This window comes from Microplitis mediator, chromosome 2, assembly GCF_029852145.1.
Source record: "Microplitis mediator isolate UGA2020A chromosome 2, iyMicMedi2.1, whole genome shotgun sequence".
Classification (NCBI taxonomy): Eukaryota; Metazoa; Arthropoda; class Insecta; order Hymenoptera; family Braconidae; genus Microplitis; species Microplitis mediator.
In genome coordinates, this window is record NC_079970.1 from 14,888,382 (window position 1) to 14,903,137 (window position 14,756).

Genomic DNA, 14,756 nt, shown 5'->3' on the forward strand with positions numbered 1-14,756 from the left:
GAAATTAAACTTTTAAATTTAATTTTAATTGGTTAATTAATTCTGGCCTTCTTGCCGAGAATTCGTGTTTTATTTTAATCAAACCGGAAATGGCGACTGTCCACGAATTACTTAATTATTATTTAATTAATTACCCAATAAATTGTGGCCACTTGCCGACAATTTATTTACCTCCTTAAATTTTCTTTCTAGCGATCGTAGCGTCCTTCTTTGTTGCAGCCTTCTGCCGATTTCCGTCTGACTTGGTTCTTTCCTCCAACAAATTATTTTTCCTCAATATGTATATATCTGTGAACAGTTCAGTACAAATCAGTAATTTTTCTTTTGCGTATCGGCCGGATACACGATTAATTAGTTTATTCAAATAATAGCTTCTAGAAGGTTCCACTAATAACCTCTCTAGAGTTTGTATAATTACCTGTAGATATGTACGCTGTCACCCGTCTGGTGTCTATGCCGGTCCGTCCGACTGTGTTCGTTTTCACCTCGTGCACCCACTAATAATAATGTCAGTTCATGACCTTTCGGCAATTATCGTAATTGTTCCCACTCGATTAATTTTCATCGGGTCGTAAGGACGAGCCCCCAAAAGTGGCGCTCCCGGTGACAAGTTGATCAACTAGATCACGGGGTCCGCCTATTTCAAATAATACTAGCCGCGGGAAATTCAAATATGTAGAATTTAAATTGTTTGAATTTTATATTTTATTTTTACCCCGTTACAATCTCATTCCAAAGATGATGTCGTCTGGCATTCTGTCAAACACCTCAAACCATGTGTTTATTTCGATACAGTCTATTTAAAAAATGACGAATATTTCCTTTAGACTTTGTATAGCTGAATTATCTGCTAATAAAAAGGAATTTTTTGTCGAATCAATTTTAGTTTTTACTATATTATCCGGTATTTTATTTGCAACCTGTAGTGTCATGAAGTTTCTACTAGCACCTGAGTCGAACAATGCCGTGCAATTAATTTTATTTATTTTTATACAACAAATAGAATGTTTACTCACGTTTATCTGCATCTTAATACCCAGTGTCGCCCCTTCTGGTACAGCAATGGTGATACGTTCGTTGTTTTCTTAGTGATTGACAGGTACTTTTCGTTCTCGTATGGGTGTTGGTACGATGTAATCACCGCCGCAGCAATTTGCCAAACAGTTTCTCATGCTGTCACTTTTAAACTGGTTACAAATACTATAATTACTCTCGTCAGTTACGTCCGACTCGCTAGATAGCTCATCGCCGTCTGTCTCTTGCCCACTGGGGTGGTGACTGCATGCCCCCGCTCCCCTCCAAATCGGTGCGTCGGGTGTTACAAGTGAAACGAGCGCAACCCCCTGAACCTGTTGCACTCGCACTGTTAGTTTTTTATACAGTTGCAAGTTTTTACTGTCTCTCCTATGTTCAGACGTTAACGCAGATATTCACTCTCTCATTTCTGCAATCTCTGGATCTATGGCCTCTTTTCTCTCCACAGCTTAGACAGATATAGGTGCCTCCCACCGTTCTTGTCGATGATCTTGATGTGTTTGATCCAGACCTTCTGTTACGATCTCTTGAATGAGATCTGTCTCTGTATTTCATTTTATTTTTATTATCAAACACGACGTTAATTTTTTTATCGTCGCTTTTGTCGACTTGTACCTTTTGTTCAGGAGACTCTCTTCTTGTTGGTTTTTTCAGATATCTTTTTTTCCTGAGAAGGCGTTGTATTCTTCTCTCATCGTCGGATTGTGAGTCTGTGTCAGTTTGTGCTACTGAATCTCGGGGGTTCTGTAATCTCCTTACCGTCGACTTGTTTACATCTCCCGCCCTCTTTTTATCTGCTAGCCTCCTCTCTGCTATTGCTATTGCTTCTGCTAGCTGCGTATAAGACATAATTCATGGCATTGTGTTTAATTCATTTTGCATTTCCGCCGTTAGCTTTGGTATTAATATGTCAAGCTCTCTTTCAAGGCCTAGTGGTCTATCCATTTCCTTAAATCGTGTTCTCATGTTTCTGATGAACTCTTAGGTGTCCTTGTTATTTCTCTGGTATGTGTTGAATAGCTATTGTATCACATTCGTATCTTCCATTGTTTTACAGAACGTCACTCTGAACGACCTCTCTACTTCTTCCCAACTTGACCACAAGTCACAATTTTGAGTTATTCATTCTTCTTCATTTATAGCAATTTTTAACAATTTCAATCTGTCTTCGAAGTCAAATTTCTGTTCTATGCAAACGTCTGTTAATTTTTTAATCCATTGTTTCGGTTGCGAGGATTTTGTAAATTTTAAGCCTTTCACCCTAATCAGTGTTTCCATCAGATTAATTTTGTCTGTAATTTTTTTCATTGAGTTATCTCTATAACTCTGAGACATGGTGTTTGGGTATGCTGGGTGGCTCTGGTACTGGCTTTGATATTCTGGCCTGTAAGTCTGGTATTGGCTCTGATATTCCAGTCTGTAATATTTTTGTTGGCTTTGGTGGTGCCTCGCGTGTGTATCGTAATTATCCGTTCGCACGTTCTCTTGCACGCGTGACCTCATATCATTTTGTTGTTGATGGAATATTTTTGTAGAATTTTGTATTCCGTCCAATTCCACTGTGTCGTACCATAGCTGTATACCTTTGGCAATGTAATTTACTATCGAGCTCTGCCAATGTCCATTGTCTCCTCTTTTTAATCCTAGTTCTCTTTCTAAGGAACTTATCTGGTATTTGTCAGTTATATGTGGTAGTGACTCGATCAATTCTATGCATGTTGCTGCATCTATCTTTTATATTTCTCTTTTGTATTTTTTTCTTCACCCAACCGATCAAATTTGCTGTTGCCTTGATCCATTCTGCTTCTTTTGCTTGTAGTTCTTCTGTTTTTTGAATATTTTCCATAAATACTTGTGTTTTTAATTTGTCGAGTCTCCACATTTTCTCTTCTTTTGTCAGGAACATGATATCATCCCTCACTGACACTGTGTCACTGTCTTGGGGATGGTCATGTATTATTACATTTTCATCCTCAAATCCTTGTATAAAGTCATGATTTTCCGCTGGCTGCCATTGGTCTTGATCAGGTCTTATTATCTTATACGGTTTTGGTACAGATTTATTTTCCGTCATTACTGGAAACGGTTTTCTGATTGGTCCCTGGTTAATTGACTGGGTTGACAACTGGTTAGTTATGCTGTTTCTTCGAATTGATTGTCCGTCGGCCTGGATATTTCTCTGGTTTATCCCTTGGCTTCTGTTGTTTTCAACTTCTTCTTTTAATGTAACAGTAGTTACATTGTGCCACAATAATGTCTGATATTTTATTTTCATAAAACTTGATAGCCGGGTATTGATGTATTGGGAAACATTGACCGCAGGTTAGGGGAAAAATCAATATTTTCCCTACACTATCGATGCAGATTCAATGATTTAAATAATTATTATGTAATTAATGATATAGTATAAAAATATAAATTTTGCATAAATAAATATTAGATATATTGAAATAATCATATATGTATCATTCAGGGTGGAAAAAGCATTTTTTAAATTTATTTATGTAATTTAAAGTGAGGCCTAGGGCTAAATAATGGTAATTTAAAGGCGATCGTCGCGCTTTGCAAGTGGCCAACACGTGGTTGCGCCAAAAATTAATTAGAAAGATATGGAGAGTCATAGAGAGTAGACGCTGTCGTGTATAGAAAATTTACTTATTCGTTTTTGATACGTTGTGCGCAATCGTCTTGTGTTAAAATCAAAAGTTAACTAAAGTATTAAATTCACCGGGTGAATTGGGTCACTGTTGCTTGGATTCCGATTGTTTGTTAGCCGAGAACAGCAAGAGTAACTACTTCGCAATTTTCCTGACGCATTGTCACTTGTTAACCCCCCGCTAGTTGTTGGTCACCGCGTTGGACAAATTCACGTGTGTAAATCGCACACCCGTGAATAATTTAATTAATTTTTCCTTTTATCACCCTGAATGGTACATATAGTTAGTTGTATTAACAATTAAAAGTTTATTGTTAAGATTTGCGTGTATAGATATATATGTGGTGGTTCGGCTTCACTCCGCGAGATGGCATTTATAACTCGTGCCTCTCGCAGTATCTCGTCACTATGCTTGTTTCAATATATAACATTTCCAACATGTAACTTTCAACACGGCGTCTAAGGTGGGGTATACGATAGATCCACCTATCTGGGGAGTCTCAGCTATCGTATATTTGAACGAAACGCCTCTCTCCCCACAAACACCTTTTTCTATCTCTCCTCTTCTTATCATCTCTCACAACGTTTCACTCTTTGGTAGTTGGCAACTTAGGCAGTGATTATTGCAATCTAAGCCTAAAGTATCGTCGTCAAAGTGGTGACCCCGACGTGATTATCCTATCACGCATCTGACGTCTTCCGCATCCAGATTTGGCGCGTACCGCTGTCTTTACAGATCAAAGTGTGCCACTCCCAAAAACGGAGATATGTACGCCCACTTGTGTGAAATCTCAGACTCAGATAATTCCCGCTCCTGGTTCGTTCTTTCCTTCGCTTCGGTTGAGTCGAGCTTTCCTCCCAGAAAACAAGTTGTCGGAACGGCCATGGATGCGAACATCAAAGATCTCATCGTTGTTTCCAAGAAGGAGAGCCCTGTGACGTCTAAAAAACTGGCATTGTCAAGTGAGCCCAACCAAGTCTAACAGGCTGCTTAATCTGAAGCTTTTTTGATGCTAATTAGTTGCTCTATAACCGCATTTGTTGCTCCAACTGAATCAGAATAAATGATGACAATGCCAGCTATTTTTGAAGTGAGCATTGACATATTAAATTTTATGTTATGCAATTATCTTGTACTGAATACGTTCAGAAGCGATTCGTTGCTAATTTGTTGTTGATTTTACCGTTAAGAATAAGTCAAATAGTTTCTCTGATATACTGACGATGCTGACTACATACTAAGTAAACATTGTCATGATATAAGAATATTCTGAGGTATACATCTAAGCTTTAATCAGTTAGAGAAATAAAATGCTAATTTGTTGCTGATTATCTGTTGAGAATAAGACAAATAGTTCCACTAATACACTGACGATGCTGACTATATACTAAGTAAATATTGTCATGATATAAGACTTTTCTGAGGTATATATCAGAGGTTTAATCATCTAAAGAAATAAATTGCTAATTTCTTGCTGGGCATATCATTCAATATTAGTCGAATAGTTTTACTAATACACTGGCAATCATGCTTGCTCAGTAGGCATTGTTATGATATAAGAATATTTTGAGGATTTTGTCTAAATATATATAATTATGTATGATTATATATAATCATATCTACCTCCATATATAATTATGCATGACGTTATATATAATTTGATCTCATCATGTCTGACCAATACATTATGTCTCGAACCATGTCTAAAGCTATGTATAGGTCGATATATAATTAGATCTGATCAGACCTGAATTACATCTGCCTATGTGTGATCAAATATAGGCATATATATAATTATATATGAGTTAATACATGACTAGATCTGATCAGATCTGACTGATATAAACCCATATATAATCAGATATGAGTCTATACAAAATTAGATCTGATCAGACATGACTGATACAAACCCATATATAATTAGATGTTCAGTCAAGACCCAATTCGCTACCACTTGAGAACGCCGAGCCTTACCAATAGGTCGGCAGCACTATCGCCATTTGAATAAACGCGCGAGATCTTGGCCAATGAGAGAATTCCATCATTTGAATAATTAGTTCCAACTTTGAATAAAAGAGTTGCGACATGAAACGCACTCATTGGCTCAAGATCTCAACGAGCTACGTGGATTTTCGCTATTGGCTGAAATTTCGTCAGCGTCGGCTATTAATTTTCTTATTGGTCTACCGCTCTGACGTCATAAAGAAACCGTTGTGAGCTTTCACTTTACGACGTTTCCTCATTAATTCACAACGTGCTCTTCAAAAGTTCACCTCGTGTTCTAAAACCGCTTTGTTTCCTAAACGCTTTCTTGAGTTATTAAACTAAATCTTGTGCTGAATTATATTCAATACTTAGTCAGTATATCAAGGCTGCTATTTATTGGATATAAATAAATTGTCATCCGCTATTAATAAATTACTTAAAGTAATTTCCGTGAGTTTAACCGCAAACTACCACGTGTTGCTTTTATACGTCTTATTGCGTTGCATTCGCTCTCGCGTATTAATTAAGTTGAACTCGCTAATAATTATAATTATTTCTCACAATAATTCTGTACAAAGTGTAAATAAATAGTTAATTTATTTTACCTAAAAAGTGTATAATTTTTAATTGTTAAAATTACCAACACCTGCATCAGATCCAATTAGTCTATCCTCTAATTCAACATTAGATATCGGCCTATATATAATTAGATCTGGTCAGGCATGGCTAATATAAATTCATGTATAGTCGTGCATAAGTTTATATATGATTGGATCTGATCAGACATGACTAATATAAACTTATATGTAGTTATATGTGTCTATGTATGATGAGATCTGATCAGACTTCATTGATATGAAACCTATTGTTCAGACACGAGCTTGATTAATTTCAAGTCCTTCGTGCATTTTCGCTCTTCCGGGAGTTGCCGAACTCGCTACTGACTTCAAGGTCAGAATAGTGCCGGGTCACTCGCTATATGGGCCCGACACTTGTAATTTATTGCTCATGACCGTGTAAAAACTGCATGAGAACCCGCTATTAGCCGGCCAATAAGATAATTCGTATTATACTGGCCGGCCAATCAGAAAATTCGTCTCATAGCGGCGTGCTCGGCTGCCAATAAGAAAAATCAGCTACTAACTGTTTCCTGTTATCGCGCTTTTAAGCCAATGGGAAAATTCGCTGGGACAGCCATGCTGTCATCATCTCTTCCAAGCGGGAACGAAGGAAGACGCCATCGTTTCATCATTCTGTTCTACAACGTGCTCTAGTACCGTTTACCTCGTGTTCTAAAACCGCTTTGCAACTGTCAAACTATTCTTGTGTTCTTATACTAAATCTTGTGCTGATTTATATTCAATATTTAGTCAGTAAATCAAGGCTGCTATGTATTGAGTATAAATAATTTGTCATTCGCGGATAATTAATTAGTAAATTAATTTTACGTCAACGTAACCGCTATCGACCACGTGTCGACATTTTTATACGTGATTCGTTTCATTTTAGTTGCATTCGCTCTCGCGTATATCCTGTGTTGAATTCGCTCTCAATAATTATTTCGAATAATAATTATCTGTAAAAAGTGTAAATAAATCTATAATTTATTCTTTATTAATTCTTGTGTAATTTTTAATTGTTTAAAACCTCACGCCTAAACCAGATCCTCCAGTTTTATTCGCTCACTTTACACCTATAAATATTTAATTATGTATATAGGTCCAATATATTGTTACGGGGTAAATAAATCTATAATAATAATAATAATTATTATTATTTACCGACGTTCGGTAACGCGCGCGATGCTTATTTAATTTTGCCGCGTCAACTTGAAAAATCTACGCCCTTGCAACTAACCCGAACGCATCATTTCCGACCACCATCGGTGATCTTCGGGTCAATAGGAAAATGAGGGGGGCATTGCGGTGTAAGACGCTATGGGTGACACTTAGAACGATACCACTAAAGGGCGAGCACGTGTTGTGTTTTTTCTCCACCGAGTTTTATTTTAATCCTTTAAAATTTTTCATAAAGTTAAGAGTGAATAATAAGCACTATTGTTGCGTGCACTATTATTACTCAGTAATCTAGCATATAAGAGGGAACCACAGGCACCAGCTTACGTGCGCTGTCGTTACTCTAAGTAGGGTAAGTGATTCATAATGTGTCAGCGCGATGCGTTTAGCACGAGTCGCAGGTGCGCAGACACGAGCAAAGCGAGGAAAAGGGGGGTTAGGGAAGGACTGGTGAGGAGGTGTGAGGTAGTGTTAAGTGAGACGGTTAGTAAAGTGAGAGTGGGAAAGGAGAGCGGAGAGAAGTTTTGGACGGAGAGGGGAGTCAGGCAGGGATGCCCGCTGAGTCCCCTTTTGTTTGTGCTGTTTTCGTCGGATATGGGTGAGGAGTTAGAAAGGGGAAGATGGGGAGGAGTAGAGCTGGGAAGTGAAAAAGGTGTATGGTTTGGCGTATGCGGACGACGTGGTCCTGATGGCAAAGGAGGAGGGGGAAATGAGGGGAATGATTAAGACACTGGAGAGATACATAGAAGGAAAAGGGTTAGAAGTCTACACAGGGAAGACGAAAATCATGAGGTGTAGGAAAGGAGGGGGTAGGTATAGGAAAGTTAGTTAGCGATGGATGGGAGAGGAGATAGAGGAAGTGAGAAAGTAAGTGTATTTAGGGTATGTTTTGAAAGCAAATGGGAGTCAAGAGGAACATGTGAGAGAGAGAGAAAGTAAGGAAAGGAGCGAGTGTGTTAGGACAGATCTGGGGAATAGGAAAAAGAAAGTTCAGGAATGACTGGGGGAGAAGGGTATGGCTGTTTGATAAATTAGTGTGGTCGGTGGTGAGTTACAGAGTGGAAATCTGGGGGTGGGAAAAAACGGAGGTGGTGGAAAAACTGCAGGAAAGGTATTTGAGATGGGTGTTAAGGGTGTCGAGGAGGGTTCCGGGATATATGGTCAGAGAAGAGCTAAGCAGGGATGAGATGATGGTAAGGGCAGGAATGAGAGCGTATAAATGAGGGGGTATGAAAAAAGAATAGAGGAAGGAAAAGGAGGAGAGTTGGTGCGAAGATGTAGGTTAGAAATGAGGAAAAGCGTGAAAGCGGCAAAAGGAGTAGAGGGTTGGGAAGGTGAGAGGAGGGACTATTATGAAAAAAGAGGATGGGACTTAACAAAGGTAGAGGAGAAATGGGAGAGGGGAGAAATGAGAGGGGAAAGGCTAACAGAAGTAGATAGGAAAAAGCAGTGGCAGAATAGATGGGAAAATATTAGGGATTCGAAGGAAAATAAAGAGTATAAGTTTATTAAGGGGATAGGGATTCCGGGGTATTTAAAGAGGGGTTGGAGGGAAGAGAGGTGGAGAAGGGTAGCGAGGTTCAGGCTAGGCGATAGGATGAATGGGGGTAGGTATTGGGGAAACGAAGAAGAAAGGATATGTAGGGTATGTGGGTATAAGGAAGAGACATGGGAACACGTGTGGGAGGTTTGTTCAGGTCTCGGGGTAGAGAGAGGGAGGCAGGAGATGAGGAAAGAAGTGTTAGGGGAGGATGGGCAAGGAGAAGAGTGGCTTAAAGATCTGGAAAGGTTGAGGGGAGAAGGAGGGGAGAAGGAGGGGAGGACAGTTAGAAAAAGAGCAACGGAAACGGAGGTCACGGGATGCGTGTGAGGGAATGGAGGAATGAAAAAAGGCAAAAGAGTTTTTTTTTTAAATTTCTTTTTCTCTTGTTGCCCCGAGTGTAAAGGACGAAGGATGAAAATTGTAAAGGATAGAAGGATGGAAATTGTAAAAGAGTGTGATATAGGATAAGGATATAGGTTTAAAGAATTGTTTTTATGTAATCTGAAGGTTTACGTACTGTTAATTTTTGTTTTTTTTTATGTATCAGTGGACGGAAAGTCAGGTTGAAACCCGAAAGGGAAAATTTTGAAACCAATAAATATAAATATATATATTAGACTGGGCCAAAAAAATTGACTATTTTTTTTTTCTTAGCTATATCGAGAATATTATTCAGAATGACAAAAAAAAAATTTCATGAAAGTTTGAGCCCTTAATATTAATTTTAAGAGGTCTATCATCGCTATTTTTAATTTTAATTCATAATTTGATGTTTTACGTCAGAATTGCTAAAACATTGGAGTAAAAAAAAATTCATTTTTACTTATTCTTATGTAAAATTGAATTCCCTACAAAAAAGGTCTGATTGAAAATTTTCGTCAGACAAGCCGTTTCCGATTAATTAAGCTTAATAAAGTGATATATTTTTTCGATTTAACATTTTTACTTTTGAATTTTGTAACTGACGAATCAATAAATATCTAATAAAGACCATGACAGATTTTCGAAGGAAATCTAATGCTCTACAAAAAAGGTCTGCTAACATTTTTTGCTAAATTCACTCCTTCGAAAGTTATTCACTATTCGGAAATCGTTTTGACTCAAATTCAACCTTGAATAACTTTCGAAGGAGTGAATTTAGCAAAAAATGTTAAGAGACCTTTTTTGTAGGGAATTTAATTTTACATAAGGATAAGTGGAAATGAATTTTTTTTACTCCAATGTTTTAGCAATTCTGACATAAAACATCAAATTATGAATTAAAATTAAAAATAGCGATGACAGACCTCTTAAAATTAATATTAAGGGCTCAAACTTTCATGAATTTTTTTTTTGTCATTCTGAATAATATTTTCGATATAGCTATGAAAAAAAATAACAGTCAATTTTTTTGGCCCAGTCTAATATATATGCTAATCAATGGGTACAATTTAGAAATTACAGCTTCCTTATTTCCGCTTAAGTTTGAGGCTGATTGAAATTTGGTTATCGATTCGAGAAAGAGAAATAGCCAATTATGAATTTCTTACCTTTGCGGTGACACCGTTTTCTTATCTTATATTCTGGACTCCTTCCTCTTTGTTGACCCCTCGGATTGGCCGCCGTCTCTCTCGTGCAAGCGATCTTCGATTGAGGGTAGGGTGTTAATACTAACTAACTTATTTTAACTAATCAAACACAAAAATTGTTTTCACTTTGGTTTTTCTTTTATTTTCCTTTTACACTTTAATCGTTATCAGAAATCAAATGCCTTTATTTTTCTTGAAAGAAAATAGAGATGATACTCTTTAGAGGATCGTATCTTTGGTTTTGAACATTTATCAAACTTTTAGTATACACTGAGATTTTTCTGTTTTTCTATGTTTTTAATTTTATATTTTATAGGAATAATATTTCTTTAATTTTCCTTATAAGAAATAGAGATGATACTCTGTTAAAGGGGCGTATTTTTAATTTTAAACATGTATTCACTTTTTATTACAATAATTGGTATCTCAATACAATTACACTCGACAATGCGATTAAGCACTAAACTAATAACTCACAACCAATAACACTATTATTTTCGGAAACTTTATTCTTTTCTTGGTATTATATTTTTCTTCGCAATGCGATTCTTGTTAATTGCTTTCTTTGAGCTAACTGATGCTCTGATATTTGAATCTAGGTATATGGATGTATATACGTATACTTTAATATATTTTCACTGATATAACTTTTCTTTACTTTGTTTTTTTTTTATATTTGTTTTAAATGTATAGATATATATATTTATTTTATTGGATTGATAATTTTGTTTTCTTAATAAAATTATCTGAGAAATTTTTGGAAAGATGCAACTTGCTCTTGAAAAATTTTATAGCTGCAACCATGGGGGTCCGAGTTTGGAAGAGAGGGGGTTTTTCAACATCTTACATAGTGAGAGATGTCCCGTTGACGGATCTTAATTTAAGTCAATGTTCAACAAACTCATCCTCTCGTTTTAGCAGGTTCGAAAGTGCTGGTTGGTGAGTAAAATGACGGATTCCCCTTAGATTGATGGTCTCAATGCTTTCGTTGGCATCGAGGATTTCGATGACCGTATAGTATGAAAAGTGGGAACCGGACACCACCAGTCTATCTATTTTAGTACGCAGCGTTCTGTAGAAGCTACCTGGACGCTTATGAGGTTTCACCACGCTTAGGGTTGAGAGACTTATATTCTCATTAGCAGGTATGGTGATCCGGTCAAGTCTGGTTTCGGAAATGGTGAGGTGTTCCAGATTTATTGCCATAGATACGAAGTTATTGACCAAATCATTCCAGCTCTGACCCAAGGATACTTCAAGGGTTCTCAATTCTTCATTTCTGGTGATCATATCTGAATGGTGCCACCACTTATCGTCTCTATAATTTTCCCAGCGGAAATGTAGCGTGTTGATAGTGGTACTTCCGATAGCGTTGATTAAAGGCAGCATATCGATATTTTCCGAATACCGTTTCCTCGATCTGTCGCAGTCCCAGATGGTCAGGGTGTTGAGCGTCTTATTGTCAGTGAAATATTGGATCAGATATTCGTGATTAAGAAGATAACAAGCCCTCAAGGTGAGTTGTTGTAATTTATCGCCGGATTTTTTTAATGAGGATCACGTGAAGAATGTGTTGTCGTTTACACAGAGTTCTATCAAGTTAGGTAGTGCTTCAAGTACCCCACTCAATTCCTTGTCCAACGGACCTTGTGATCTTCCGAAAGCGAGGGAACTTAATCTATTTAACCTTTGCAATTCCCCGATCAGACCGCTAGAGATGGTGGCCCCGGATATATCCAACGTGGTTAGACGATCAGGAATACGGTGCCTGATGGAGTTGGTGATTACTCCCGGTGATGCTAGATGGCTTTCTGGCAACCTGATTTGGAACCTGACGAGATTTAACCGGTGTGTTTTAAATAACCCGGACGATAGCTTATCGGTACTTCTTGCTCCGGTGATGTTAAATATTCTGTCGATGTTATTGACGTCGATCTCGAAGGTTCTCATCCCTGTTTGAATCAATCGGCAAATACCCGGGGAACACATGGATAGGGCGTACATGTCGGTAGAGTCTAAGTATTTGAAGATTTCTATCCAACAATCCGTGTCAAGATATTCATGTAGGTATGAAGACTCCGAGCTACCGCTGGTCGATGGAAGTCCAGCCCCTAGTTTCTTGAATGGGACGATTCGCAGCTTGCTCTTTCCGATGTTAAATTTATTGTCCCGGGATTGAGTTTGCAGCCGCAAGGCTACCAAGATCGAGTAAAGCTTTATGCGCCCTACTGCCAGGTGGTTTTTCCCAGAGAAGATAGCTAATTTCTTCACCGCCTCTGGTTCGAGTTCTAGCATCTCCATCAGCTTCTTCTTTGTTGTTGTCCTTGGCAGTCCGTATATAAGCAGTTCAAGCATAGGCTGATCAGTGTCATCCCAGATTTCAGGCATAGGTCTGGGTGTCCGTTCTCGGATTGTTATATCATGATAGAACTCGGTGTTGCCTTCCCGATGATTAATTGGATACACCCTTGTGCTATTCAATTTTTCGTTCAGTTCCTTTATCCGCTTTGCTGCAACCTCCTGCGCGAGATGTTTCTTTTTCTCCAGCTGTACCTTTGCATCGGTCATGGTCTAAGGGTTGGTACGTTTTGACATAGTTCGGGCTTCGTTTATTATCTACAAATTAAAATTAAGGCGGTATGAATTTTTCTTTTGTAAGGAAATGGAGTCGATGCTCCTCTTACGTGCTAAACTACTACTAATAAGTCTATTCTAGGGAATCTTATAAACTATATTTAGAAATCAAAATTTAAAATTATATGAATCTTCCTTTGATAAAGAAATAGAGTCGATGCTCCTTTTACTTGCTAGACTACTACTAATAATTGATTATAAGAGAGTTTATACGTTATATCTATTAGTTTAAAATCCGGACTTCGTTTGCAGGCAGACAGCCCTACGGCTAGGAGTTGGCATGCTATCGTCCTGAGTACTGGACACCCCGTTGTCAATTTCCTCCGTTACCATGGAGATCGTGGTCTCGGTAGACTGGCGAATTTCCTGAACCGAGGAAACATTTTCTGCAATTGTTCTTTCCGGAAAAAACCTGACGCTATATCTAAATGTTTGTCTAACACGAGATTTTAATTTACGGCCCGCGGCAATTGTAATCGCGATAATTGTAATTGATGCAAAGCTTACGCTAACGTACAGAAGGGTTTGAGATAATTTATCTTTTTGATTTTCCGAATGGATTTCCTTGAGTCTGACTTGAATCGAGTTAAGGCTATCTCCCATTAGAGATTTAGAGAGCACAAAAGGGCCTGTCCAAAGTTTATATAGATTTTTATCAGCAATTAATTGATTAAATTTTAAATACTCAGCGGTAGTATTGAGGTCTTTTCCGGATTTACTCCTACTGCTTTGTAACTATATTCGCCTAAACTTAATAGCGTGATCTGATGGTTTTCAGCTTTGCAATTAGAAGGAAACTTTAACAACCCACTTCCCTCTAGTTTTATGGTAGTCGTTAATTCCCCCTCGCAGCTAATTTTAAGATTTTCCGTTCGAAATGTAGAGAATAACCAAGCCTTTTTCGTGGTTAACGCGATCCATTGGGTCGTATTCTGATGGAATAAAATTATGTTACACTCGATCATATCATTAGGAACCTTAGTTTTAAGTAAACCGATTCCGCATTCGTTAGACTCAGAGATCGATTCCAACAGTATGTCAGGAAAATATGCCAACTCTTCACCTGCGGGCAGGCTACCTATCTATATATTTATGGGAAGCTGAGTAAAAGTTGTTAAATCCGGATTGGATTACGATGTACTCCGAGGTTGGCTCCACTGATAAACTTACGAATGCTTCTCCCAAATGATGAGGCACTCGATAAGATATTAGTTTGTAGCTTTGCCACACATACTTCTCTATTAAAGGTATTTCAATGGTGACTATAATTAGGTTATCTGATTTTGCAGCCGAGATTCGTGCTATTTTTGTTAATGTTTGGAGATCAACGTGATCGAATAGCTGTGGAGGGTTTAAATTCGAGAATTTGCGATCTATGGCACTCATAACTTCTTTCATTTGCTCTGGAGTAACTAAGTCGGAGTTTAAAATTCCCCGTTTAGCCTCCTCTATAGCAGTTATGGCAGCTCTTATTAGATTATTACGATGTAAGATATGTCTATAAACTTTAGTGGCATACATGCTGTATTCTAATTTC